We start from the raw sequence: 27,691 nt of genomic DNA, 5'->3' as shown, positions 1-27,691 counted from the left end.
GCTACGCGCGTGACTTGCTACCAAGGAGGAAGTGGACAATGCGGTAAGTTTGATGTTCTTTATTCAAAGAGGTCACTGTAGCACTGGCGCGCTCCGGGCTGCGCGCCCGGTGTATATCCTGAGGCCACGCCTACCCCTCGGGTGTGGCCGCCGCCCACTTGGTGCGCGGAATGATGTCACCACGCCAGTGGGCTTTCGTGTACGCCACAATATATGCATTTATTTAAGCAAGGCTGGGATTCTTGTTCTGGTGTTAGTTTTTAAATTTAACTTTGCCAGGTAAAACGCATCTCGCTATACAAGATCGGTGCCGGTGATAGATATACGCATCTCGCTATATCGTATATGAGATCGGTGCCAGTGTGTGTGTTACTGTGTATGTGTGTGTGTGTGTGTTACTGTGTGTGTGTGTGTGTTACTATGTGTGTATGTGTGTTACTGTGCTTTAAGGCAAAATGCCGTCGTGTGCTGCCGACGGGTGCACAAATTGTGACGAATGAGGTCGAACAAAGGCAGGAGTGACTTTCCATCGGGAAGGCTTCAAACCCTATTACTGTGTGTGCTACTGTGTTCAGTTCATGGGGGCTTTACCTTTGCCCCGGCCTCTCCAGCATTTCATCGTGGTCTATCACTTCCATCATGGTCGTTGTCCTCATAGCCGGAGGAGGAGACGTTACCCTCCTCCCTCAGCAGGCCCAGCAGTCAACGCAACCATATCAATGCCCCGTCCCATGGCCCCTCCACTCTCCCCTCCATCCTCTCCTCAATATCCTCTTCATTCTCCTTTTTTTTTTTCTTTTTTTTTTGTATACCGAATCGAGGCTCTTGAAAGAGATAACATTTATTTCACAAACAAATCAACCAGACAAACAAAATATATAAAAAGAGGGAGCGGAAGACAAGATGGGGAGAGAAGGGGAAGCACACAAACACAACATTTGAGAGCAGGGAGAAGTGTGGGAGGGAGAGGGCTTGGGGGGAGGAGGCGTGGGAAGGGGGGGGGAGGGGGGCGGGGAGAGGTATAAAACACAAGGGGACCGAAATTGGCGGGGGTAGAAAAGATCAAGGTTTTGGATGGGGGAAGATAAGAGATGGTGGTGAACAGCTGTTTTAAAGACCTGGAGGGTGGAGTGGGATTGAAGAGAGTGAGGCAGTTTGTTCCAGAGGTGGGAGAAAAGAGGAATGAAGGAGTGAAGGTGAGCAGAAAGTCTTGATTTTGGCACTTTAACCATAAGAGGGTTGCAAGCAGATCTTGTGCGACCTGTAGGAATATTTGGGGGACAGAGCCCAGAGAGAGCTGGGGGGGCAAGGCCAGAGAGGAGTCGGTAGAAGACGGAAAGACCACCAACCTGCCTGCGGTGAGTGAGTGAAAGGCCCTTGGAGTTAGCTTCATCGCGGGAGATTCCAATGATTCTGAACGCTTTGGTTTCAACAGCGTGAAGACGAGCTAGGTGTGAGGCAGGAGAACCAGACCAGAGGGGAGAGCAGTATTCCATAGAGCTGCGGATGAAAGTCTTGTAAGTGGTGAGGAGCTCAGGTGTACCAAGGAAGGACTTCGCACGACGGAGGATGCCCAGTCGGCGACTGGCTTTGGAGGCCAGATTTGAAATGTGGTTTTCCCAGGAAAGATCATGGCAGATAGTGAGACCCAAAAGATTGAGTGACAGAACTTCTTGGAGAGGATTATTCAGAAAGTGGATGGGAGGGTTGTCCAGTCGGTCTTTTCGGAGAGACATCGTAAGAGTGTGAGATTTGTCAGGATTGAAAGACATGTTCCATTTGTTTGCCCAGTCTGTGATTTTGTCCAGGTCTGCAGAGAGTGAGGAGGCTGCAGACTGCCGATCTGAGGGATGAGGAATGGAGCGACAGAGAGTAGAGTCGTCAGCAAAGAGATAGAGAGGATTTTCAAGAGAGTCAGAGAGATCATTGATGAAGACCAGAAAAAGCACATGGCCCAGAACACTGCCTTGGGGAACTCCAGCCTGAACAGGAAGAGGAGATGAGAGAAACCCATTCAGTGCCATACGTTGACTACGACCAGAGAGGAAGTCTGCCAGCCATGCGTGGAGATTTCCATGGATACCAAAGGAGGAGAGTTTGGTGAGCAGAGCGGGGTGCCAGACCGTATCGAAGGCACGTGAAATGTCAAGGGAGACAGCTCTAATTTCCTGTTTGTCCTCCTCCTTCCCTCCTCCTTTTCCTCCTCCTTCCCCTCCTTTGCGTTCTGTGGACAGGGGATAACAACGGTAGCACCGACTCCACACTGGGCCAACGCTGCTTGGGACAAGGGGACCCCAATTCTCCCCTTTTTCTCCCTCCTTCATCTTCCCTCCCTCCTTTGCTTGTCCCAGGGGAAACCCTCCCACCCCCACCCGCAACACACACATCTCACTTGCATAGTGCTATGTGTAGGAGTGGAAGGTGTGCCCCATTGCAGCACATAGGTTACACTGCACCTGAGAGGTGAAGTGCTCACTTGAATGTCCCAACTGGCCACACTGCGAGTAAAACAGTTCTTTACACACAGCCACAAAGTGATCCAATTGTCCGCACCTGCAGTATAATTTCGGCTGACCTGCATAATAAACCTGCCCACGGTCCATCCAATTACTATCCCATTAGGGATGTGATTAACTGCACCATCATCCCAGACCTGGAACTTGACACGGTACTGCCAAACTCCAATCTATATACCGAAACTACTTTGGATAAACCATGGTGGGGTTAACTTTAACTTCATCAGCCTTTAACTTCAGTGTGCCCAAAAATACTGTCTGTCCAAATACCTCACTTGGTGGAATGGGTCCTTCTATCATGAACATGAAACAGATGTAGCTATGGTGCCTGATCGCCATGCTGGAGTCCTGGGGAGGTGTGGGGGACAACACTAGGAATGAGTTGGGTGTGGGGGGAGCAAGGAAAGGAAGAGAGGTGGTAGCTGGGAGGACCTGCCTGAAGGGCAAAGCCACTCCGATAGTGGGAAGACCAGAGAAAAGCAGGAAGGGGTAGACGAATGACCACACAGGATTAACAGGACAAAAAGTATAAGATAAATAAATAGACGAGATTGGGAAATAAAATGCGCACAGGACAAACACAACAGGTTAACAAGCTGCTCAAGGTTAGAACCGAGGCCCTGGTCCTCTTGCAGCAATACTAGCCATAATTATAGGCAACCTGGCCTATGCAGCATTTTTATACATGACCCTAAGCATGCTGGGATGTATTTTGTTTCATTAACACATGGGCCACAGGAAGCCGTTGCGTGATGTAACTCATTTATTCAGGTGTTGCGATTTTTTGTCCACAAACTGTATATTTAAAGCAATATCAAGACCTAATCACATTTCTCATTTGTAATTTGAGGGAACAATCAATTAGCTCTCACATAATGTATTATCCAAAGGTGGCATAATGTATTATCCCCACGTTCACATTCTTGTTCTGAAGCCATTCCAGTGTTGCTTTGGCTGTATGCTTGGGATCATTGTTCTGTTGGAACATTAATCTTTGCCGTAGTCTCAGGTCTTTTGCACTCTGAAGCAAGTTCTCATGGATTTGCCTGTATTTGGCTCCATTCATTGTTCCCTCCATTCTTACAAGTCACCCAGTCCCTGCCACTGAAAAGCATCCCCATAGCATTATACTGCCACCACCATGCTTCACAGTAGGAATGGGGTTATATGAATGACATTTCCGCCAGACGTAGCGCTTTGCATTCAGGCCAGAGTTAAATTTTGGTCTCATCAGACAACCTTATTTTTTTCCTCTTGCTCTGAGTCTTTCACATACCTTTTTTTGCAAACTCCAGGTGTGCTGCCATGTGCTTTTTTTCTCAGCAGTGTCTTCCGTCTGGCCAGTCTCCCATAAACCCTACATTTGTGAAGTGCTGCAGATACTTTTGTCCTTCCAGCAGGTTCTCCCATCTCAGCCAAGGAACTGTGTAATTCTGTCAGAGTGGTCATTGGGTTCTTATAGTCACCTCCCTGACCAAGGTCCTTCTTGCCTGGTTGCTCAGTTTGGTCAAATGGCCAGCTCTGGGAAGAGTCTGGGTAGTTACATATTCTTTCCATTCCCTAATGATGGAGCTCACTTTGCTCTTGGGAACTTTCAACACTCTAGAAATTGCTTTATACCTTTCCTCAGATGTATGCCTCCTCACAATAATTCTATCTCGGAGTTCTACGGACAGTCCTTGGTCTTCATGGTAGAGTTTGTGCTCTGACATGCAGTCAACTGTGGGGCCTTATATGGAAAGGTGTGTTTCTTTCTAAATCATGTCCAATCAATTGAATGGCCAAAGGTAGACTCCAATCAAGTTGTAGAGACATTTCAAGGATGATCAAAGGAAATTGGATGCACCTGAGATCAATTTGGAGTGTCAAAGCAAAGGGGTTGAATACTGCTTGACTCAAGACTTTTCAGCTTTTCATTTTTAATTATTTTGTGAGAAATTCTAAAAACATATTCCACTTTAACATTGTGGGTTATGTGAAGATCAATGACAAAAAAATCTCCATTTAGTCAATTTTTAATTCAGGTTGTGTCACAACAAAATGTGAAAAAGTCAAGGGGTGTGAATACTTTTTGAAGGCACTGTATTAACTAGAGCAATTCCGAATGGATGCTCTCTGCTGACATCACCACCTCACAATGCTCTAGATGGGAGGAGCCTGTTCAGTGTTCAGCGCTCCAATTGGAGGTTGCAGAGACTGGTGCAGGGTCACTAGGGACATTGCAGAATCCTCTTCATCAACAGCTATGACTGAGATGAGTTTGTGTTCCTCTTCTTTACATAAATAACCAAAGTGAATGGACAAATTATTTTTGCCAACATAACAAAGGATCCATGGAGTAGATAAATGTCGCTTTGAGTATTCAGAAATGTGTTATACTTCATCCTCTACTCAATATCCTGAATGTATCCACACTTTCCTGTTCGGCACAGTTTGCATTCTCAATCAAATCCCGTCCAATAGCAGATGCACACGACGTTGAGATCGATGCTCAGACCTTCCTACAAGCACGTACAGCTGTATTCTCGTACGACTGATGTTCCTCCTGATGGACAAAAGGACGTGCTGCTTGATTCTGTCAGTCAAGGTCTGGATAGTTCTGCCGACATACCGAGCATCACACCGGCACGTGAACTTATAAATAATAGTGTGAAGTTTTGATACAGGCAGGACATCCTTCTTGATTGCAGAAACCAGATGTCGAGATGTAAAAATCACTCTTTGTCAGACAGCCAGATATGTGTTTGAGACACATTTGTTTTGATAGGAAATACAGGGTGAGCCAGAAATATGGTCATTTGTAACACTCATGTAAAGGTAATAAAAAGTTGTATTTCAAAACAAATTTTTACAAGAAAGTGAAGTACATAACATACCATTTATTTGTGGAAAAGAACATCGAGGAGGTGCGCACCATTTCGTCTGACACATTCCTCCAATCTTGGACGCCAATTATTCGTGATGTTCTGCAACATGGCCACATCAATATCATTGATTTCACGTCTGATGTTTTCCTTAAGTTCATGAAGAGTTTCATGTTTAAGTTTCATCTTAAGTTTCATGTTTGTGGATGGTTAACATACACTTTGTCCTTTAGATATGACCACAATAAATAATCACATGCAGTCAAATCGGGTGACCTCGCTGGCCATGGAATATCGCCGTTTCTGGAAATGACATGCTTTGGAAAGAGCGCCCTTACAGTAGTCATGGACACTCTGGCGGTGTGGGAGGTTGCACCATCTTGCTGAAACCACGTCATTGGGCTCACTTCTGCAAATCTGTTTAATTCTCTGGAGAGGAAGTTAGAAACCATATCAGTATATCGAGCTGCAGTAACAGTGACGGCATTTCCGTTATCCTTCTCAAAGAAGTAAGGCCCTATCATGCTGAACAACGAAAGTGCACACCACACTGTGACTTTGGGACCGTGTAACCGTTTTGTGTGCATATCTCTTGGGTTTTCAGCTGCCCAAATACGAGTATTTTGCTTGTTGGCATAGCCACACAGATGAAAATGTGCTTCATCAGACATTAACAAATTGTTAGCAGTGTTTTGGTTTTCATCAGACTTGAACATTATTGGGCTCACTTCTGCAAATCTGCACTGTGCTGTGCCCACTCATGCGCTGTGCCCAGCCTGATGACACGGTTTCCGAACAGCTGGTGGAGCAAGTCGGTGGTTTCACCTGTAGTGAGTGGTGGGGCATTGTACTGAATGAAGCGTGCAAGTCTGAGATGTTTTGGAGACAGGAGTTGAGCGATATCAGCGTGGAATTGGTATAAGACTTTGCAGTACTGCTTGTCATTGACTGTCACCATCTTATTGGCCTCCTCAAACCAATACAGTCCCAGATTTCCCCATCTGGCATTCAATGCACAGAAGCAAGTGGACTTTGGGCCCTTGAGAGGCATCTCAGACACCTCCTCAGGAGGCTCGTCACCCCAGAAGATGTTGTTGTGATTGTTGATTGCCCCATTCAAATGAAAGTGTGCTTCATCACTGAAACAAAAGGAGTTGATCCAATTTGGGTACCTTTCCATTTGGTCATTGAACCAATCACACATTGTTACTTGTCTTGCCATGTTGTTCAGAGTTAGTTTATGCCTTACACCTACTGAAGAGAGGGGGAGAGCTTGAGTTCAGATGTGAGAATGTGCCATGCAGATGAGGCTGAGATCGCCAGTTATCAGGAACGCCGACAGTGGGATTTCTTAGGATTTTCGATGGCAGGATGTCTCACAAGATCACTGGTATCACATAGTGGGCGGCCACCGTTACATATTGGTGCAGTTTTTGTAAATAAAGGCAACCCCCCTATAGTTAGTTGCACCACAACATGTAGCCTCACTTAGTCAGGTATTTCTTATTAAATGTGAAGTATAGTCTCCTTCCCAGTGTTAGTATGCGTTGAGGCAGGTAGAGAAAGGGTAGGCCTCATTGAAGCCTGGAATGCCATGTCTTGGGCCTAGGGCAAGTCTAGCAGGCCCGAGGGAGGAGCTGGAGGGCATGGCTGGTAAGCAGCGAACAGCCAATGGGAGCTAAAGGGAGTGGCCAATGAGAGCTAAGGGGAGTGGCCAATAACGGCGGCCAATGAGAGCTAAGGGGAGTGACTAATGAGGGGCTATCATGACACTTGACCCCCGGCGGCCAGTGGAGGCCTGTGGAACATTCTAGTGGGGCTCTGGGGGCTATAAAACCTGGCCCAGACCCATGAATTCTCTCTCTGGCAGGACGATCTCTCTGGCCCTGGACTCTGACGATCTCTGGCTCTGGATTCGCCCTCTGGTCTCTCTCTGTCCCGAGATCCTGAACGCGCTCTCGGCCCTGATGACCTCTGCCTGGATTCCCTGCACGTGCGCTTTGCCTCGCTGACTTTGGGACACGCTCCGTGGATTCCCGTTACGTGCACGACTGAGATCGACGTCCCTGCCGCGAACATCCTCGGGGGGACCCGCCCAACGAGCCATCCAGGCGAACTGCACCAAGCGGCCGCGCTTTGTGCACATTCCCCTCTTCCTCCCCTTCCCCGAACGAGTCTGAGGGCCCTTGTCTGGGTAGCGCAAGTAAGGCTGTTAAGGTTCTCCTCTGTGTCCCTTTTCTATAACCATTGTACATTTGTGAATAAATCCTGTCATTTGTTTCCAACTTGGCCGTCTTCATCCCTTCACCATTGGCCTCGCATTGCACGAGTTAAAACTGCTCGATCGGGTTCATAGTGATTAACGGCACGAGTTACGCGACGCACAAACAGCTCGGGCGTACCAGACCAGCGTGACTCGTGCGAGGTTCAGCCCCCGTTCTCACAGCTGCGTGTGTCGAAGGTACTCGGGTTGTGACCAGTAACCCTTCCACGCGTTAGCTACGGGCTCAGTGGCTGGAATTGCCCAGCAATCCGTCCTCCACGAGTATAGTGTGGGGGCGGCCTCGTGGACTCAAAGCTCGAGGGGGTGGGGGGCAGGGCTTAACTCCCCCTCAGTATGTTGACAGATGAGGGGGATTAAACCCCTTTTCCCCTTGGGTCTTTGTGTCCACGAGGCCGAATCGCCACTTCCGCAGCAAGCGTGAAAAAGGGTATCGGGTCGACGCCGCACATACCTTTAACCCACGCTGCCGCAAAAGCGGGGTCCGGACCTCACACAAGTCACGCTTAATCGAGTACACCCGAGTGGTATGCGTATCACGTGACTCGTGCCGTTACTTTTATGGAACCCGATTCGAGCGGTTCTATTCATACCATGCGAGGCCAATTAATGGAAGGGACGGGAACGGTCAAATAAGAGGAATAACACAATTCATTACACAATGTACAATGATTCGCAGAGACACATAGCAGGCACTTAACCAATGTTAACTTATTCCCAGACACAGGGCCCACTCACGCACACGGGGAGATGGAGGAAGAATGTTCGCACGCCAAACGCGCTTTGCCGTCGGTTGCTCCGGGACAGCTCGCCCGGCGTGGCCCTCTGGCGGTCACGGCACGTATGCAGGAGAAGGCAGGCAGGAGGAGATTGCGCGTCTGTGGCCTGGCACGGGTCGTCTTCTCGAACGCGCGATTAATACAGCGCAGAGCGCAGGGCACGGGGTACGGGGGATTCGTGTACCGCGCGGCTATTTCAGCGATTCAAGTCCAACACTCTGACTCGTTCTCTTGCGCGTTCTCTCTCTCTGACTCGCACTCCAGCTCAACTCCTTGCGTTCTGAAACTCAACTCTAAGGGGCTCCGACTCAACTCCAACTGAGGTGGGGGGCTCGGAGCAGGGGTTTATGGCTCCGCCCCGGCCTTACTCGAATGTTCCAAGCCCCACCTCTTGTCGCCGTGGTAAGCCACTCGCCTCGAGCCCTGATTGGCGGCTGGTTGCTTACCGGACACTCCCCCTGCAGCGCCTCCCTTCGGCCTTGCCAGACTTGTTGAAGGCCTGCCACGTGGCATTTCAGCGCCAAAAGACCGCCCTACTCACGGGCCTGCTCAACGCAAAACTAACACAGGAAAGGACTACGCTTACATTCACTAAGAAATAACTGAACTATCGCGAGGCTTCATGTTGTGGTGTGTCTACCTACGAGGGGGATTATCCTTTATTCCAAAACCGTAACAATATATATATATATATATATATATATATATATATATATATATATATATATATATATATATATATATACACATGTATGTATGTATGTATGTATGTATGTATGTATATATATATATATATATATATATATATATATATGTATGTATGTATGTATGTATGTATGTATGTATATATATATATATATATATATATATATATATATATATATATATATATATATACTGTATATATATATATATATATATATATATATATATATATATATATATATATATATATATATATATATATATATACATATATAGTACAGTATATCAGACGAACATCCGAGAGAAATGTTAACTATAGTGATTCAGCCTTTCCTTTCACTGCGCTTTGCCTTTTCTTGCTCTCTTGCGAGTCCTGTGCTCTGCGCCGGGAAACTCACCATCGGTAGAAACAATCCGCTGTACGTAGGCCGCACACACAGCACCATATGAAATCTCTCAAGCAGCTTCGATTGACCTACAAATTGATTCTGTTATAAGATTCTGAAAGTTTTACAGAAAATGATTCCATGTCTAATTGCCTGACGCGGTGAGATTGTCGCCGGAAAGGAGTACTATTGAAGGTGTAAGGGCCAATTTGAGCAGTAATTGCCTTTCTCTTGCTATTGTCACAACCTGTCACAGTCAGTTGGCTGGGCCAGGCCCGCTGAAGGACTGCCAGGGCTGGCCCACTTCTTTAGTAGGAAACGGGAGCGGTTTTTGGACAGGAGATGCTGCTCCTCTTTGCGGAACTTTCTTAATGATGCCGTCGTCTTCTGCTGGAAGTGTCTTGCTCGGTCTGCGGCCAATTGGGGTCACCTCGCTGGGTGCCCCTTTCCATATTCCGCTTCACCCATAAAGAGAAAAAGAACAAGTCATGCCATGCCTTCCCTTTGGAATTCCCTTCTTTGAAAATATCCCTGCTTTTCCTTTCCCTCCCCTTTACCTCCACGCTGCGCTCAAAACATCAACAATCTACACTGTCATCTTGCATCAGCAATGATTGATACTGCAGCATTTGTTGGCTACTATGCTAGGCCTATTAAAAACCATTACTCTCTCCCATGCGTTTTGCGCCGCACGGCCTTAAGGTATACCCGAAGTATGTAATTATTCACAATATTATTGCTATTCTGAAATGGCTGTTTTATGCCGTCAAAGCTGTCACTTTTTTCTCTCTCATGCGATCATGCCATTTGGGGCCTTGCTTCGGTAGGTGAGTGAGAGAAGTCTAACGAGCAATAGTCGGTAACAGTGATGGGCTAGAAAATTAGATGAGGCGGTAGGTAGGTAGTACCGATGCACATTTTAGTAGTATGTATGTCTGATAATGTTTTGGGAGTTGATGCTGCCTATGGTCGGGTTAGGATAGCTTGGAGGTACATACACTCTCCTCTGAGCTGTTAAACTTGGGTTCAAATACCGACCTAGCTATAAACCGTCATCCGAGAGGACCTGGGTTGGTTGGTGGATGTTTAAGATCCTACCTTTCACATTCACAAAGAGTAGGTGAGTGATCTGCTGCACTCTGAAGTAATAGCAAATGTAGGCCTAAGTTCTCTCACCGACTCACACTTGGGAAGTGAGTGCATGTTAATGTCCCCAATGATATTTGAGGGAGGCTTTCTTTCTGCGGTGGAGTGGAAGTTGCTTGACCCCTGGACGATCCCCAGGAAAGTTTGCATCCATGCTGGTGGTACCCAGGGTCAGGTCATATGGGCACAGAATAACCCCTTGGCCTTCCCGCAAGGATGGGGAGACTTGCAATGTTTGCCTCTATATGTGGAATCCTGCAAGTGGTTTAACCACTGACACCTGCCGGAAGTTAAGGGGTATCGACCCCATATTTTGCTCCTGGAGAGAGATGGTATTAGTAAGCTCGAATTTCAAAAGAAATCATGACATAAAATTTTACACTTTACATCATTAAAAAAAAAGAAGCATCTTCAGCGAATTTCCCTCGAAGAATTGTGCAGGCAGCCATGCCTTGCCTTTGCGCATCGCTCATTGGCTGTGAAACATCACATGCATTTCAACCTAATCGTGAAGCATCGTGAAGCAGGATCAAGATTGCAAAATAAATAAATAACATGACGTCATAGGTAATGCAATGAACCACCTTTAGAGGCCATTTTTCCCCACAGAGCAGGGGTTGCCCTTTTTTTGGGCACCGTGGTCCCCTTTTTGAAGCAATGTTTTGCGGCCAAATGCCCTTCCTGCCACCAACCCTGTTAGTCGCCTCTTGCGACACACAGGGAATTACCAGTGAACTGGTACTCAATTTGCCGACCTCGGAAGGATGACAGGCTGAGTCAACCACCCTGGTGTTAATATCAGCGATCGACCGGGATTCAAACCCAGGATCCTGAGATCCCAAGCCGGCACCCTAACCGCTAAGCCAACAACAGGCTCAAATAGAGGTTTCAATGGTTGCGTCTGCAGTGCATCGGAAAACTTTTCAAAGCGTTTTTTTCTGTCTGCAAACAAGCAAGACAGAGAAATGCAGCTGGGAAAAATAGCATTAGGAGCACGCATATTGACACGGGATCGCAAGCATGCGCTGCAAATGGCATTTAGCCTGCGAGGCGCAAAATGCGATGGGACAGACACGGGAACACGTGTAGGTTCTTTGGACAAGACAAAGTGCCGAGAGTGGATAAAAAGAGACGAACAAAAGGCGAGGAGATTTGACCATCCCGCTGTCACACCTCATGTGCGGCCCATTGTTCAATTAATACTAATTGCTGCAATTATGTCAGCCGACTCTTGGCTCTTGGCATTCGGACGCAGTGGAATGTAAAGAAAGCACTGGTGAAGAGGAAAGCGCGTGCATAAGCAGTTGAGGTTGTGTTTAAGAGTGTGGAACAAATGTGAGATGTGCTCGTCTTGTAACGAAGGGGAATGAAAGCTGGCCATTCCTGATGATAATAACAATGGATGCTCTAATAATTAAAATATACTCAGCAATAAATCAATCTAAAGAGGAATTTTTATGTAATGTTTTCCTCTTATGATGTGTATATATATATAAATATATATATATATAGGCAAATGATGAACCACTAACTGTGATTGATGAGGCCAGATTGTATTTGGAACCCACAAGTACCATCTGCCACATGGACACATTGTGTTTCACCGACCAATCACAACCAGGACGTGTCATCGATGTTAATAGGTAGTCGGAAGATGTACAATTGGAATTATTGAAGTACTCCCAACCGTGATGTCATCACGACGACGTCATGACTGCAAATGCAGAAGGGCCTCCATATCTAGCAGTTCAAGAATGCAAAGTCAAAAGATGGCACCAAGTAGATGAAAGGCAAAGCTACCGACCGGTTTCACCCTTGTTTGGGCTCGTCAGGGCAACGCATCGCTGTTTCATCATTAGTGACTGAAGCCTTTCTTACCACTCATAGTTTGGAGTTGCACATTGATTGGTATACAACCGTAAGGTTTCAGTCATAGGTGGATTGAAACTAGCTATGTTGCCCTGAGGATGGCCAAATGAAGGCGAAACCAGTCGATAACTGCATTTTAATTTACTTGTCATGACTTCTGACATTATAAATTACATTGACTATTGTCATTGCACTGCGAAAACTTCTTCCAGGAGCAGCAACCAAAACCATGCGTCATGGCGGTGATGTCATGTCGTGGCGGTGATGTCACAGTGTTCGGATCAGGGGATACACACACACACACACATATATATATATATATATATATATATATATATATATATATATATATATATATATATATATATATGTGCGTATATTCTCAGTGAAGTAAAATGGACAAAAAGGAAATTATTCGCTATTATTTTCCTTTGACAGCGTAATAGTGACTAACTGTTAAGACTAATAAGGTTTCTCGGTAAAATAAATCGATAGAAAGGTAATTATATGTTGACAGAATTGACTGAATAGGTTGTGTTATATTATTTTTAAGCGGTGAAGCCGCTTCAATATTTGGCTATGCTCGTCCTTCCATCTGTCCATCCGTCCGTCAACAATGATGAAGAAGAATCTTTCTAACCCACCATGTTTAATTCTAAAGGGTTCTCAAGTGTAATTCTAAAGGGTTCTCAAGTGTAATTCTAAAGGGTTCTCAAGTGTAATTCTAAAGGGTTCTCAAGTGTAATTCTAAAGGGTTCTCAAGTGTAATTCTGGAGGGTTCTCAAGTATAATTCTGGAGGGTTCTCAAGTGTAATTCTGGAGGGTTCTCAAGTGTAATTCTGGAGGGTTCTCAAGTGTAATTCTAGAGGGTTCTCAAGTGTAATTCTGGAGGGTTCTCAAGTGTAATTCTAAAGGGTTTTCAAGTGTAATTCTGGAGGGTTCTCAAGTGTAATTCTAAAGGGTTTTCAAGTGTAATTCTGGAGGGTTCTCAAGTGTAATTCTAGAGGGTTCTTTCTAAACTAAAGTGTAATTCTAAAGGGTTCTAAAGGGTAATTCTAATGGGTTCTAAAGGGTAATTCTAATGGGTTCTAAAGGGTAATTCTAATGGGTTCTAAAGGGTAATTCTAATGGGTTCTAAAGGATAATTCTAATGGGTTCTGAAGGGTAATTCTAATGGGTTCTGAAGGGTAATTCTAAAGGGTAATTCTAATGGGTTCTGAAGGGTAATTCTAAAGGGTAACTCTAATGGGATCTAAAGGGTAATTCTAATGGGTTCTGAAGGGTAATTCCAATGGGTTCTGAAGGGTAATTCTAAAGGGTAATTCTAAAGGGTAATTCTAAAGGGTAATTCTAAAGGGTAATTCTAAAGGGTTCTGAAGGGTTCTGAAGGGTAATTCTAAAGGGTAATTCTAATGGGTTCTGAAGGGTAATTCTAAAGGGTAATTCTAATGGGATCTAAAGGGTAATTCTAATGGGTTCTAAAGGGTAATTATAATGGGTTCTAAAGGATCATTCTAATGGGTTCTAAAGGGTAATTATAATGGGTTCTGAAGGGTAATTCTAAAGGGTAATTCTAATGGGTTCTGAAGGGTAATTCTAAAGGGTAATTCTAATGGGATCTAAAGGGTAATTCCAATGGGTTCTGAAGGGTAATTCTAAAGGGTAATTCTAAAGGGTAATTCTAAAGGGTTCTGAAGTTGTCAGCATCTGGAAGTCCTGTAACTTGCATGGATTGCACACACACTGCCAAACTGCAACGTTTCCTTCAGACATGGGTGCGATTTTTGTTTCAGTTCTGGTAGATATGAAAACCAACGACTGAGCATATTCACCACCTGTACAACAAAAATGAATATAACTCGAGATTGCAAGAATAAAACTATTTGTAAACCTCCTCATGCACTGCCTGGACCCAAGAGCTCTTAAATGAGATATCATTCAGCATTCTACGTGTTGTGGTTAAGATGTTTACCCTGTTCAGACACGATCGGGCAACTTGTATTTATATATGTAAATATATCGAGTCAATTACGTCTCTTAATCACCCGAAAAAAAAGTTTTGTAAGATGGTGCAAAAGTATGCACTTATTTTTTGTCTGGATTCGATTATCCTGAGTTCGATTCCAGATGCGACTATAAACTGGTGGATCGGTGCTTCACGCGCATCACGAATCCACCGTCCCTCAGATGGACGTTAAACCGGGTGTCCTTTCTGCTAGCATTAGTTGGTGGATGTTGAGGATCTCACGATGGGTTTTGTGAAAAATAGTCGAGTTATCGCTGGCGTCCTAAGAAAATTAAAAACTTTTTCCCACCTCAATCAAACGTCAGACCTGGCCAGCCAATATAGGAAAGTCTTGGGCCAAGAATAAAAGTTCTACCAACTGCCGACCCAAGGTTAATTGAAAACGGTGTAAGGAGGAAAGAGAATAAAGGAAAATGTTGTTTGTTCCGTCGTTCTTACACCAAACCTATTCCAATCTACAGACATCGTATTGATCCCATATTTCTTTCATATGTCTTGTATATTTCTATTGGAATCTCTCAAATAGATGAATGTATGTTTTGCCCTGTCTGAGTTCTTACAGATGGGGAAAAATAGCAACCAAATATACATACAGTGTCCCAAAAGTAACTGGACAGTCAGACAGTCATTGTGACGAATACAATGGCAACATTCGATCATTTCATTTTCAAAGGAGACATGTGACATTGCCAACAAGAAAAATATCATATCAGCAAAGAAGTCTTGGTTTAAAAGATAAATTCGATCCATGAAGATCGAGTAAACGAGTGTCTAGTAACTTTTAGGACGCCATGTAACTAACTTTATGTATGTAGAAGAGTTCTTCATAAGTTTTTTAGAAATAAAAAACCCAAAACTTATGAGAAGTTTATACGAAGATTGGGCAAATATTTTCTACTTCATGTTCCCCTATTTATCCTATAATGTGAACTTACAATCAGATCGCAATCTTAAAAGTTAAACTGTCATTCTGTTTTCTGCAAGCAATTTTGTCTGTTTTGCAAGTTTTTGGCCTTTACCATTGCATTTGCCTCTTGCTTGAAAACGCAATTGCATTTGCTGACAAGTTGAAATAAAAACTAAATATAAAGATGTTTCCGTTCATAAAAGGTAAGAATTAAATTTGGATTGGTGAAAATGGCAGAATGTTTGGTCAAACAACGCACCACCTCCACCACCACCTTCCGATATCCTCTTCACCTACCCTCCAACATCCATCCCACCCACCCTTCCACATCCACCTCACCCAACCCCCCCACATCCACCTCATCCACCGTCCCATATCCATCTCACCCAACTCCGCCCTCCCACATGCACCTCACTCAACCTCCCACAGCCACCTCACCCAACCCCACCATCCCATATCCACCTCACCCAACTCCGCCCTCCACATGCACCTCACCCAACTCCGCCCTTCCACATGCACCTCACCCAACCTCCCACAGCCACCTCACCCAAACCCACCCTCCCACATCTACCTCATTATCTATATGTGTGTGTGTGTGTGTGTGTGTGTGTGTTTGAGTGTAAGTAACGGGTTGTATATGCAACTAGAACAGCGCTCAGTAGAGCGAAAAAGGGAAGGGCACCAGGCATTGATGAGGTGTGTACAGAGATTATTGTAGCGGGAGAAGTCAGAGTCAGATGGACGAAGAGGTTTTTGAATGTTTGTATGAGAAATGGTTCAATTCCGGAGGATTGGAGGACAGGGTTAGTTGTGCCAACATGGAAGGGGAAGGGGGTTGTTCAATATCCAGGGAAGTACAGGGGCACCACACTCATTAGTCATGTCATGAAAGTGCTGGAGAGGGTTCTGGATGGGAGGATAAGGAAGAGTGTGGAGAAGGAAATCGGTGAAGAGCAGCAGTGGTTTAGAAAGGGTAGGGGAACGACTGATGGGATGTTCACGCTGAGACAGCTGATGAAGACGTTGGAGGTGCAAGGTGAAATGGCATTGGGATTTGTGCATCTGTAGAAGGCCTACGACACTGTCCTGAGAGAGATGATGATGGTGACACTGAGATCGATGGGAGTAACGGAGGCAAAAGTTAGGATGGTGTAAGGAATGCATAAGGGAATGAAGGGAAGAGTTTTGGTTGGTTCTGGGATGTCGGAGGAGTTCAATGTGAACATTGGTTTGAGGCAGGGAAGCGCTCTCAGCCCGGTCCTGTTTATTATGGCGATGGAGCTGGTAAGCAGGAAGGTAAACCCAAAAGGTATTCTGGGTTGGATGTTGCATGCGAATGATGTGGTTGTTGTGGTGGAGATTGAGCGGAAGATGCAGGAAGTACTGGAGGAGTGGAAGGAGGCATTTAAGAAACCTGCGCTGAAAATTAACATGGAGAAGTCCGAGTTGATGTGGGTTGGGCAGCAGAGAAAAGAAATGAATATCAGGTTAGAGGGGAAGGAGACCAGGCATGGAAATAGGTTTGGGGATCTGGGTGGAACAGTGACTGGGGATGGTAAGCCAGAGGTGCGGAGGAGGATTTAGGTGGGTGTGAATGCAGAAGGAGGGTGGAGGGTGTAAAGGCAGACAAAGATTTCAAGGAGATTTAAAGGAAAGGTTCTGATGTCGTGCGCAACGCCGGCCTACCTTTACGGTCTGGAAATGGTGGCACTGACACAGAGAGACAATAACAGAGGCTGCAGGTTGGCGAGAACAACTGGGTCAGGAGGATTGCAGGAATGAAGAGGTTGGATAGAAGGAGAATGGATGAAATGAGGGATGAGATTGGTGAAATGCCGGCTGAGATGGGCTGGATATTTGATGCGGACGGGGAAAGAAAGATTGGCAAAGAGAGCGGATATGTTTTGGGAACAATGTAGGAGGAAAGAGGTAGACCACAGTTGAGATGGAAGGATTGCGTGAAGAGGAATATCAGTAAGGTGGGGGTGGTTGGAGAATGGAGAGAGTTGGCTGAGGACAGAGGAGAGTGGAGGAGTATTGTGGTCAAGGCAGAGCAGGGGCTCGATGCCATCGGACTTCACCCCTTATAAAGGGAAGAGCGGAAGAGAACAACTCAACCCCTGGATGATGAAGCTGGGAACCCAGATTCAAATCCAATTTACGATGTGTTTATCCATTGCCTCCTCATATCCTAGTAATAAATACTAAATAATACTAATATGCCATAGCGTTTGGAGGAGTAAGGTGAGGACTTGGTTTTGGGAGAGTTGAGGATTTGAAGAAACACTTTACATTACGTGGAATTTCCACGGGTCCCAATGAGTATCCACCAATGTCTGTATCGATTGTCAACTATTTTATTCCTCGATTCTCTCAGGCACTTCAAGCGAGCAATGCACCATCTCTTGTCACCCCCCTTCGTGTCCCATTATCTTTATTACCCCCATTAGCATTTCCTAACCCAACCAGATTACTTACTAGTTTCACCGTTTCCTCCTCCGTCTCCTCTTATCGTGTTCATTCATACCCTCGATGTTTGGCCCATTGTCGGTTCTACTTTGCTCTTCCATGAGCCTCAGTCCTGTAAGAAAAAAAAATTGCAAAAAAAAAAAGTAGTTCACACAACTTTCACATTCATTGAGTTAAAACGGAAAACATTTTAACAAATAATGAGCGGATCCCCCAGTAATTTCTGGTGAGGTCTCTATTTCTCACGCACAGTTGAAACACACGCTTTACAGCCAATCATGGACAAGACATGGCTGCCTATCTCAGAGAGATTCCAAGGAAATTTTATTTGCTGCATAATTGTGCATTATTTTATGCAAACTGAGAGAAGTCAGGGGGGAAGGATTCTATTGGTGAAGGGAAGGCAGGGAAAGGAAGATGAGGATGAAAGAATGGTAAAATAAAGGAAGAGTGGGAAAATTGTTGGCCGACGGCAAGAAGAAAAAAAAATGTTTGTTCTGCGAGCATGAATCATGAGTCATGGCTGGGTCATGAAGGAAAGATGGAAGAGTGAACGCGCCTTGCTATGGGTCAGCCCGGCATGCCAGCACAGCCGGCCGGGCCCCTGTGGTGAATGGAGAGTTGAGGCGGCCATGATGTATGTCCTTAGTTTCCAGCTGCTCCAGGCAGGGCAGCATGAGGCCGGCTGATTTAGCAAGCTAGCAACGGCAGGCCAGTGTTCCTCTTTTCTTCCAATTTTTTTTCCCTTCATTTATTTTTCTGAAAGCTTTCAACAGGAGGCCACCGAAGGTCCATTTCAACCGAAGGTCCATACCACCTCGCCCGTAAGTGCGATGCCAGCAAAAGGATTAAAGGTGTATTTCGAGCAACATTCATAATTCATCATCGTTCTCCACATGCATGCTCCACGGCCGCAAAAATTTGTCCAGAAGAGCGTATTTTAGGAACGGGAGGTCCTCCTCGTATGATGAACGCGGCGAGGCAGGCGAGCTCCTCGGGTCGGCTCAGCTTCCTGGCTCACGGCATTTTGTGGTCACGACCATTGGTCAAAGGAACGCAAAAAGCTAACACAGTCATCTCACACGAATTTACTCTCCTCGATGCTATGGGCAAGATAGCACCGACGCATGGTGCCACGGAGGTATTTGACACTGGCCAGATGCTGTAATTGATGAGAGCTTGGGCCAAGGGCCCAAGGATGCTGTTTAGATTGCTGCACGTGGCCCTTGACGATTTATTGGGACGTACTCATCGGCTCGACTTGACAGTAAAAAATCGTTCCGATGTGGCAATGCCACAGGAAGGATCTGCCGGTATCCTTCTCACATTCTTCCTCGCAGCTAATAAGTCCAGCTGGGATCGGCTTAGTACGACACATTTCGAATTCCCGCAGGACCGTGCCTGTTGAAGTCCTGATGAGATATTTTCCCGAGGAATGGGTTGTTGGCAAGCAACGGTACCTTAAAGGAAGTGTGAGACGCAATCAAGACGGCTTTGTTTAAGCAAATGTACTAGCCACTGTGAATTTGTTTCCACCAACATCAGGTAAATATTGCTGCTGGAAAGGCCCAGAGATTAAGGTCCCACAGAACCATCCAGAAAAGACAAGTGTTGGGCTAGAAAGTCTCCCTGGCCCCTTCTCTAGGTTAGGAGGTCAGTGCCATGATCAAGTAGAGAATCGAAGAGGAAATCTGATATCCTCCTGGTACAGCAATTGCATTACTGAACCAGTCACTGGGATCTTTGCACGGGAACAACCGCTCGCCCCTTTCCGGTGGTTCAAATGCAAAAGGCATCACAAGGCCCGGGCAGCAGGACCACAAGAGGTCAGGTTTGATGCGGCACATGTTTTCACAGGCGAATGCCAGAGGCAGCTTTCGCGAGCGCACTCGAGATGCATTTATGTTGGAATCCGCCGCCCCTATTGTACCAGGGCAACAGGTCAAAAATAACTCAAGCGGATCGTGCCCTCCACCTGGCTTGGGAAATGCTAGCCTTCGTTGTAGCCGCGACATGGACAGAACAAGCCCAGCACGGTTTTCCTTGTGCCAAGTTTGTATCTAGTTTCTCCAGCTATTTCATCATTGTAGGCCCTGCGGGAAGGCCATGGCACTGCAGTTGTGCCTTTATGGACAAAATCAAGAAACCCCTGGAAACCCACTGGGATGGCACTGCGCAACTATACTTTACACTCCAAGGTTCCTATCTCCAGAGGGCTGCTTACGGGGAACTAGTCCTTGGCCAATGCGACCCAACTGTTTTTAACACCTCTTGTGACCAGAGAAGGCACAATACTCGATGAAAGTTTCATTTGACACCTATTTCTCCTCGTTTGTGTTTATTTCCTTGTAGTCAATGTACTCAATTTTAATGCTAATGTTTTCTAGCTGGTTTGTTACCCTCGCCAGAAGTCCGTTTGTCTGTTTGTCCACACAGAACGTGAGTATGATTTTCTCTGCAACCGTTGGTTCGATTGCCAAGAAATTTTCACCATAGGAGTGCCCCCTCCTATAGCATTTTTAATGATAATTATGACAACGTAGGTCACATGGTATGGGCGCCATCTTGGAAAACCGAAAAACTTTTTGCACCTCTATATGTCCGAAACTGCTCCATGGAGAAAACTGATACATGGCTGATTGTCAAATACTCTCAATGGGGAACAACACGTATTCATGATGATGTCATCGGTGCCTTCATGTTCGGTGAAACAAAGTACCTGCTCATTCATTTATCTCCATTTACTGTGAAGTGCCATTGTAAGAGCTGAATAACCTGTTAATGAACTTTCTCAGCAACCTTTGACATTAAGAAGAAGAAATCAGTTGTTGAGAGGAATTTAATAAAACCAACTTAAAATTGTTTAGGCCAATCTTCTCCACTGGGGAAGACAAGCTATTACCTGGCCTTCCCATGTCTCTGTGCCCCTTTGCAGAAGTCCTTGCTTGAAGGTCAAGGCGTATACAAGCCGTGGTCACCACCGCGTATCTGCTTTTCTTCTCTGCGCCGCCATTGCTCCTTGACAGGCATCAGTCAAAGCCTAAAGCTCCAGGCCCGCTAGGCTTCAGTGAGCAGTTCCTCCCTCACGGGCCTTTGACTGGAGATCGAATAATTGCTGCTGCAGGTCCATATGCTTGATTAGAAACCAACACGGCAGCAATGCTGCACAGCATCACGGTGAGACATACTCCATGCCCCCCTCTCTCTCCGCCATTTCAGAAGCCAAAGGTAGCACCAAAAACAGCACGACACTCGTAATCAGTGGAAATCCATTTGTAAAATATTTCTCACCCGTGAAAATGTGGCTCTCTCTTTCGAACATTTACATCAATTCAATTTGCAACATTTCAAGATGCTATACGTTTTTTTGGTTATAGTCAGGAGTCTAGGTGTTTTATGTGACTCAGACTTCTGCCATTTGGTTGTTTTTCAAGAAAATACCTGTCGTAAACCGTTAGAAACTTTGAACAAGATTGTTGGAACATGGATCCAACAGGTGTGATTATTAGTCCCCGACCAGTTTCACTGGAGGGGACTACACGTTTGCTCTCCATCTGTCTGTCCGTCCCACCTGTGGTTTTCCAAACTGTTTTCCCATACCCAATATTTAACTGAAACTTGGTACGTGGCGTTATTATGATATGTTACAGAACAAGTTCGAGTTTCAGGGCATTTCGTCAATTTTTCATGGAGTTACTCTCTTTTTTGGACTTAAAAACAACACATCGGTCGGGGACATGTATGGCAAAGCGATTCTCACTCTTGTTATTGCCCACCTGTGGTTTTCCAGACTTTTTTCCGAGACCCAATAACATATTTAGCTGAAACTTGGTATGTGGCGTTATTATGATATGTTGCAGAAGAAGTTCGAGTTTCAGGGCATTTCGTCAATTTTTCATGGAGTTACTCTCTTTTTTGGACTTAAAAACAACACATCGGTAGGGGACATGTATGGCAAAGCGATTCTCACTCTTGTTATTGCCCACCTGTGGTTTTCCAGACTTTTTTCCGAGACCCAATAACATATTTAGCTGAAACTTGGTATGTGGCGTTATTATGATATGTTGCAGAAGAAGTTCGAGTTTCAGGGCATTTCGTCAATTTTTCATGGAGTTACTCTCTTTTTTGGACTTAAAAACAACACATCGGTAGGGGACATGTATGGCAAAGCGATTCTCACTCTTGTTATTGCCCACCTGTGGTTTTCCAGACTTTTTTCCGAGACCCAATAACATATTTAGCTGAAACTTGGTATGCGGCGTTATTATATGTTGCAGAAGAAGTTCGAGTTTCAAGGCATTTCGTCAATTTTTCATGAAGTTACTCTCTTTTTTGGACTTAAAAACAACACATCGGTAGGGGACATGTATGGCAAAGCGATTCTCACTCTTGTTATTGCCCACCTGTGGTTTTCCAGACTTTTTTCCGATACCCAATAACATATTTAGCTGAAACTTGGTATGTGGCGTTATTATGATATGTTGCAGAAGAAGTTCGAGTTTCAGGGCATTTCGTCAATTTTTCATGGAGTTACTCTCTTTTTTTGGACTTAAAAACAACACATCGGTAGGGGACATGTATGGCAAAGCGATTCTCACTCTTGTTATTGCCCACCTGTGGTTTTCCAGACTTTTTTCCGATACCCAATAACATATTTAGCTGAAACTTGGTATGTGGCGTTATTATGATATGTTGCAGAAGAAGTTCGAGTTTCAGGGCATTTCGTCAATTTTTCATGGAGTTGCTCTCTTTTTTGGACTTAAAAACAACACATCGGTAGGGAACATGTATGGCAAAGCGATTCTCACTCTTGTTATTGCCCACCTGTGGTTTTCCAGACTTTTTTTCCGATACCCAATAACATATTGAGCTGAAACTTGGTACGTGGCGTTATTATGATACGTTACAGAACAAGTTCGAGTTTCAGGGCATTGTGTCAAATTTTCATGGAGTTATTCTGTTTTTGGACTTAAAAACAACACATCGGTAGGGGACATGTATGGCAAAGCGATTCTCACTCTTGTTATTAGTCCCCTACCGGTGTACACCAGAGGGGACTATAGGTTTGCACTCCGTCCCTCCGTCCGTCAGTCTGTCCCTCCGTCAGTCCGTCAGTCAGTCCGTCAGTCCGTCAGTCCGTCAGTCTGTCACGCAAAGAACAGTTTTCCGGACTTTGTTTCTAAACGCTTAATGCTAATGATTTCAAGCTTGGCACATGGTTTCCTCATGATACGTTACAGGTCAAGTTCGAACTTAACGACGTTTCGATCATTTTAAACAAAGTTATGGCACTTTGAACCTTTGGTAATTCTGATGATCCTTAACTCAGTGCCATTTTAAGTTTTAATTTCCTTTAAAAACCAATTTCTCTGCAATAATAGGACCGATTGAGATCAAATTTTCACCATAGGAGGGACTCGGTCTGTAGAATATTCTAATGGTAATTATGACGTCACAGGTCACGTGGTTCGGCCGCCATATTGTTTTTCGTGAAAACACAAAAACCCCTTTTTCTCAGCAACGGCTGAACAGATCGAGGCCAAACTTTGCAGGCAGAATCGCATACCCATGACGAACAAAAATGTCAGCGAGCATGATGTCATGCGTCCCATGGTTTCAGAGTTATGACGTTTTTAAGCATGAACCTTTAAAACCGAGCCCCTCCCTCATTTTTGATCCAATCGAGGGGAAACTTCACAGATCTGTTCAGCATGTCAATCTACTAAAATGTCCTTTTGGAATTTGCGATAGGGCACGTGGTTTGGCAGATATCGTTAATTAAACGAAAATATTTTTAAAAATGGATATCTCGTTTATTCTAGAGTTCTCCTCAAGCCGCACCGCGCGCCTTCAGCGTCGTCTCGCGAACGTCAAAAGCGCGACACAGCGCGCACTTTCCGGAGGGGCCGAGCCAAGCCGGGCAACATATATATACACATCGATCATTGATCGTGAACCGGAAAATATAATAAATTACTGATATTTAGCGACCCGAAAGGTTCTTTATCAACAACTTATTTTCTCGTGCTTCTGCTGACCTGTCTGCAAGGTGTATACATCGAAGTCCCGAGTGCGAATCACAAGTGAGCCCGGCCTGAGGTAATTTGCGATTGGGAACGATTCAGAACCTGTGGGTGAATAACCTTTGGTAATTTCCCCAACAGTTTTCCGGACGACAGACTGCCGGTAGGGGACATGTATTGCAGCGCAATACTCACAATGCTTGTTTTAATCAGGATTATGTCTTATTCTGTGTTGCTTGTGTCTGGAAACTCAAATAAAAGTAAGGCAACTTTGCAGGCTTACGTGTGCTTGCGAAATGTATCAAAAGCACGGCGGATATATTTTGATTCCATCCATAGAAACTCCAACTTGATTGCTGATCACAGGAGGAAAGATGCTGGTGGGCACATGGTTGGAGTTGTGTTGGTACACATACACACCTGCTCACAGCATACAAAATCCTTAAAGGAACACTCCGGGCATATTATCTTGCATCTACACGTATAACGTGCGACAAATATCCCGGAAATCATCTTTTGTTTTTTAAAATATCACTTCATTGAGTGAATATTTCAAGGAAAATGTGTAGAATATTGGTGGTAAATAACTGAGTTCTGACCAATCAGCACGACCCTCAACCTGATGACGTCATCCATACTAAGCTTCCAACCACTGACAAATACAGCAGAGTTATCTAGTGGAGTTTATCCCATTATTTTTCATTTTTGGAGACCGATCCGGCTGTTAAACGGCAAAGCATAAAACGATTGTTTTCCATTTTGTTCCTCGTCTGATCATCCGGGGTTATCATCACATCCAAAGGCAAGAATGAATGATATGAATGAATGATCGTTTTGAGGCCATTTTCCCCGCTAGAGCGGGGGTTAGCCTTGCGGGCCCCATGACAATCCTGGTTCCCTGTTTGAGGCAATGTTTTATGGCCGGATGCCCTTCCTGACTCCAACCTGATATTTCAATATTCAATCCCATTCCACCCTCCAGGTCTTTAAAACAGCTGTTCACCACCATCTCTTATCTTCCCCCATCCAAAACCTTGATCTTTTCTACCCCCGCTAATTTCACCCCAATTCCACTTTTTTGAAATAACAACTTCTGTCCTGGAAGTCCTTGGTGTCCTTGTGTTTTATACTTCTCCCTGCCCCCCCCCCTTCCCATGCCTCCTCCCCCCAAGCCCTCTCCCTCCCACACATCTCCCTGCTCTTAAATGTTGTGTGCTCTCAAGTGTTTGTGTGCTTCCCCTTCTCTTGTCTTCTGCTCCCTCTTTTTATATATTTTGTTTGTCTGGTTGATTTGTTTGTGAAGTAAATGTCAGCTCTTTCACGAGCCTCGATTCAGTATGCAAAAAAACCACACACAAACAAAAAAAAAACAACCCTTAGTCGCCTCTTACGATGCGCAGGGATACGGTGTACCTATTCCCTAAATCTGGGTACACACCGGGATCATTCATCCCAGGAAGCTGGTACTCAATTTGCCGACCTCGGAAGGATGACAGGCTGAGTCTCCAAAGGCAAGCTTTGCGGCATATCGCTTGAATACCATGGATACCAAGTAGGCTACTGCTCTTTGTGGTCAACACATATGGCGGACGTCTACGACACATAGGACGGATGACGTCAGCAAAAGTAGCGCCCGGTAATGGCGAGACAAAACAAGTCCGTACAAACAATCAAAAGTTGTCATTGTATTGATTCACTTGTTTTTATGAAAAAATGCCTGGAGTGTTCCTTCAAGTGCAGTACATACTGTTTTTCAAACCTCCAGCTCTCTTAAACAGGCCTTCCCTCGATCCTCTCCTTCAGTCTCAGTCTTCATTTAGAAGTCGACATCTCGGGGGAGGCCTTCGGCAGCTAGAGAAGTCAATTAAGCAATCGCAGGGCAATGGAAACGTGTGGAAGTTGACGGCAATCGAAGCCAGATCCTGAACATAACGGATTTAACCGCAGAGTTTTTCCAGCTGGAGCGTCGGTCTGTGCTAGTCACTCTCCATGCTGCTGTTACGAGGCTATATCACGCAAGTCTGATTTACTAGTCTATTCAGCTGTGCCGGGAAACACGCTCGTGTGTTTGCACAGTTTGCGGGTACAAAATGTCAACCAATGATTTTTACATCTCGATTACGGAAACAAAATGGAACTTTTCTGCTAAAAAAATTCCCCCAAGTAATTGTATTAGCGTCCTGTGCTAAAGGGCAATCTATATATTACGTGCGCAGAAAGAAGTGAAAAGGGAAAAAGAAAATGGAGAAAATGTTGGAAAGGAGGTCAGGTAAGAGAAAATGGGAAGGAAAGAAAACTCGCAAGGAATGAAGGAGAGGGAAGAGGATTGCATGGGACATATACTTGGGTGGGGGTGGAGGGGAAGGGGAAGTCAAAAGTTCCTCTATTTTTCTGTATATAATAATTAGACGAATGATACATTTTGTTACCGTGAGTACCAGCTTGCTGGCATGAATGATCCCCGTGTGTATCCCGGGTTAGAATAGGTACACCGTATCCCCGCGCATCGTAAGAGGCGACCAAGGGTTGGCGTCAGGAAGGGCATCCGGCCATAAAAACATTGCCTCAAACAGGGAACCATGATTGTCATGGGGCCCGCAAGGCTAACCCCCGCTCTAGCGGGGAAAATGGCCTTAAAACGATCATTCATACATTTTGTTACCTTGTCCTGCCCTTAAAATGCATCAAAGCAGGTATACGGCCCCAAGGTGTAGTATAGATTAGTAATGTTTGCTTTTGGAAATCTGGCCTGGTACATACTCCGCAGCTAGCACAGCTCAGATTTTAAATTCTTATCACAGCTGACGTAAGATATTAACGGTCCACTGTAAATCGACCAGTTTTTTTTACAAGCTCATCCTGGTACGCCGAGCTTTAATGGCGAGTCGGGAATATCAACATTCGTCGGAGAATTTACTGCAATGAAACAACTTGTGTTTTTTGTTTTTATTTTATATTCCGACCTAACTTTCTGAAAAAAAAAAACAACTTTCGATTAGCCATTGTAAAGCGTACTGGACATATCATTTGTGTTCGTATTATGTGATGCAAATCCTCCCAAGCGACAGCCCATGAAATAACAAAATACAAACAAAGTTCACCTGGATATAAATAATAGGTATTTCAATAGGATTGAAAAATGAGATTTGGTCATCTGCCAGGTGTACTATAGTCTTGGCTCAAGGAATAACTTTGTGACTTCGGCCCAAGCAATCTCAATCGGGATCAGTTCATGAATTAAATGACAAATTAATTGGCCAGTGATGTTATAATGCAGTTATTTTATTTATCGTCGTTTATTTATCGTCGTTATTTATCGTCGTTTATTCGTTTATTTATTTTCGTTTATTCGTTTATTCGTTTATTATATCGTCGTTTATTTATCGTTTAATTATTTTATATTTATTTATGCAGTTATTTATTTATCGTCCCCCCCCCCCCCCCCTTCACATGCCTCCCCCCCTTCACATGCCTCCCCCCCAAAGCCCTCTCCCTCCCACAGATCTCTCGATGTCTCCATGTCTCTCGGTCCCTGCTCTCAAATGTTGTGTTTGTGTCCTTCCCCCTCTCTCCCCATCTTGTCTACCGCTCCCGATGTTATTTGTTTTATGTGTCTGTTTGTCTTTCTGTGTGATTAATGTTCGCTCTTTCACGAGCCTCGATCTTGTATACAAAAAAAAAAAAAAAAAAAAAAAAAAAAGGCCAGGCCTCGATGAGGAC

The sequence above is a fragment of the Myxine glutinosa genome, chromosome 12 (genome assembly GCF_964187855.1).
Source record: "Myxine glutinosa chromosome 12, kmMyxGlut1.1, whole genome shotgun sequence".
In the NCBI taxonomy this organism is placed as follows: domain Eukaryota; kingdom Metazoa; phylum Chordata; class Myxini; order Myxiniformes; family Myxinidae; genus Myxine; species Myxine glutinosa.
The sequence above is the reverse complement of the archived record's forward strand: the minus strand, read 5'-3'. Positions refer to the sequence as shown.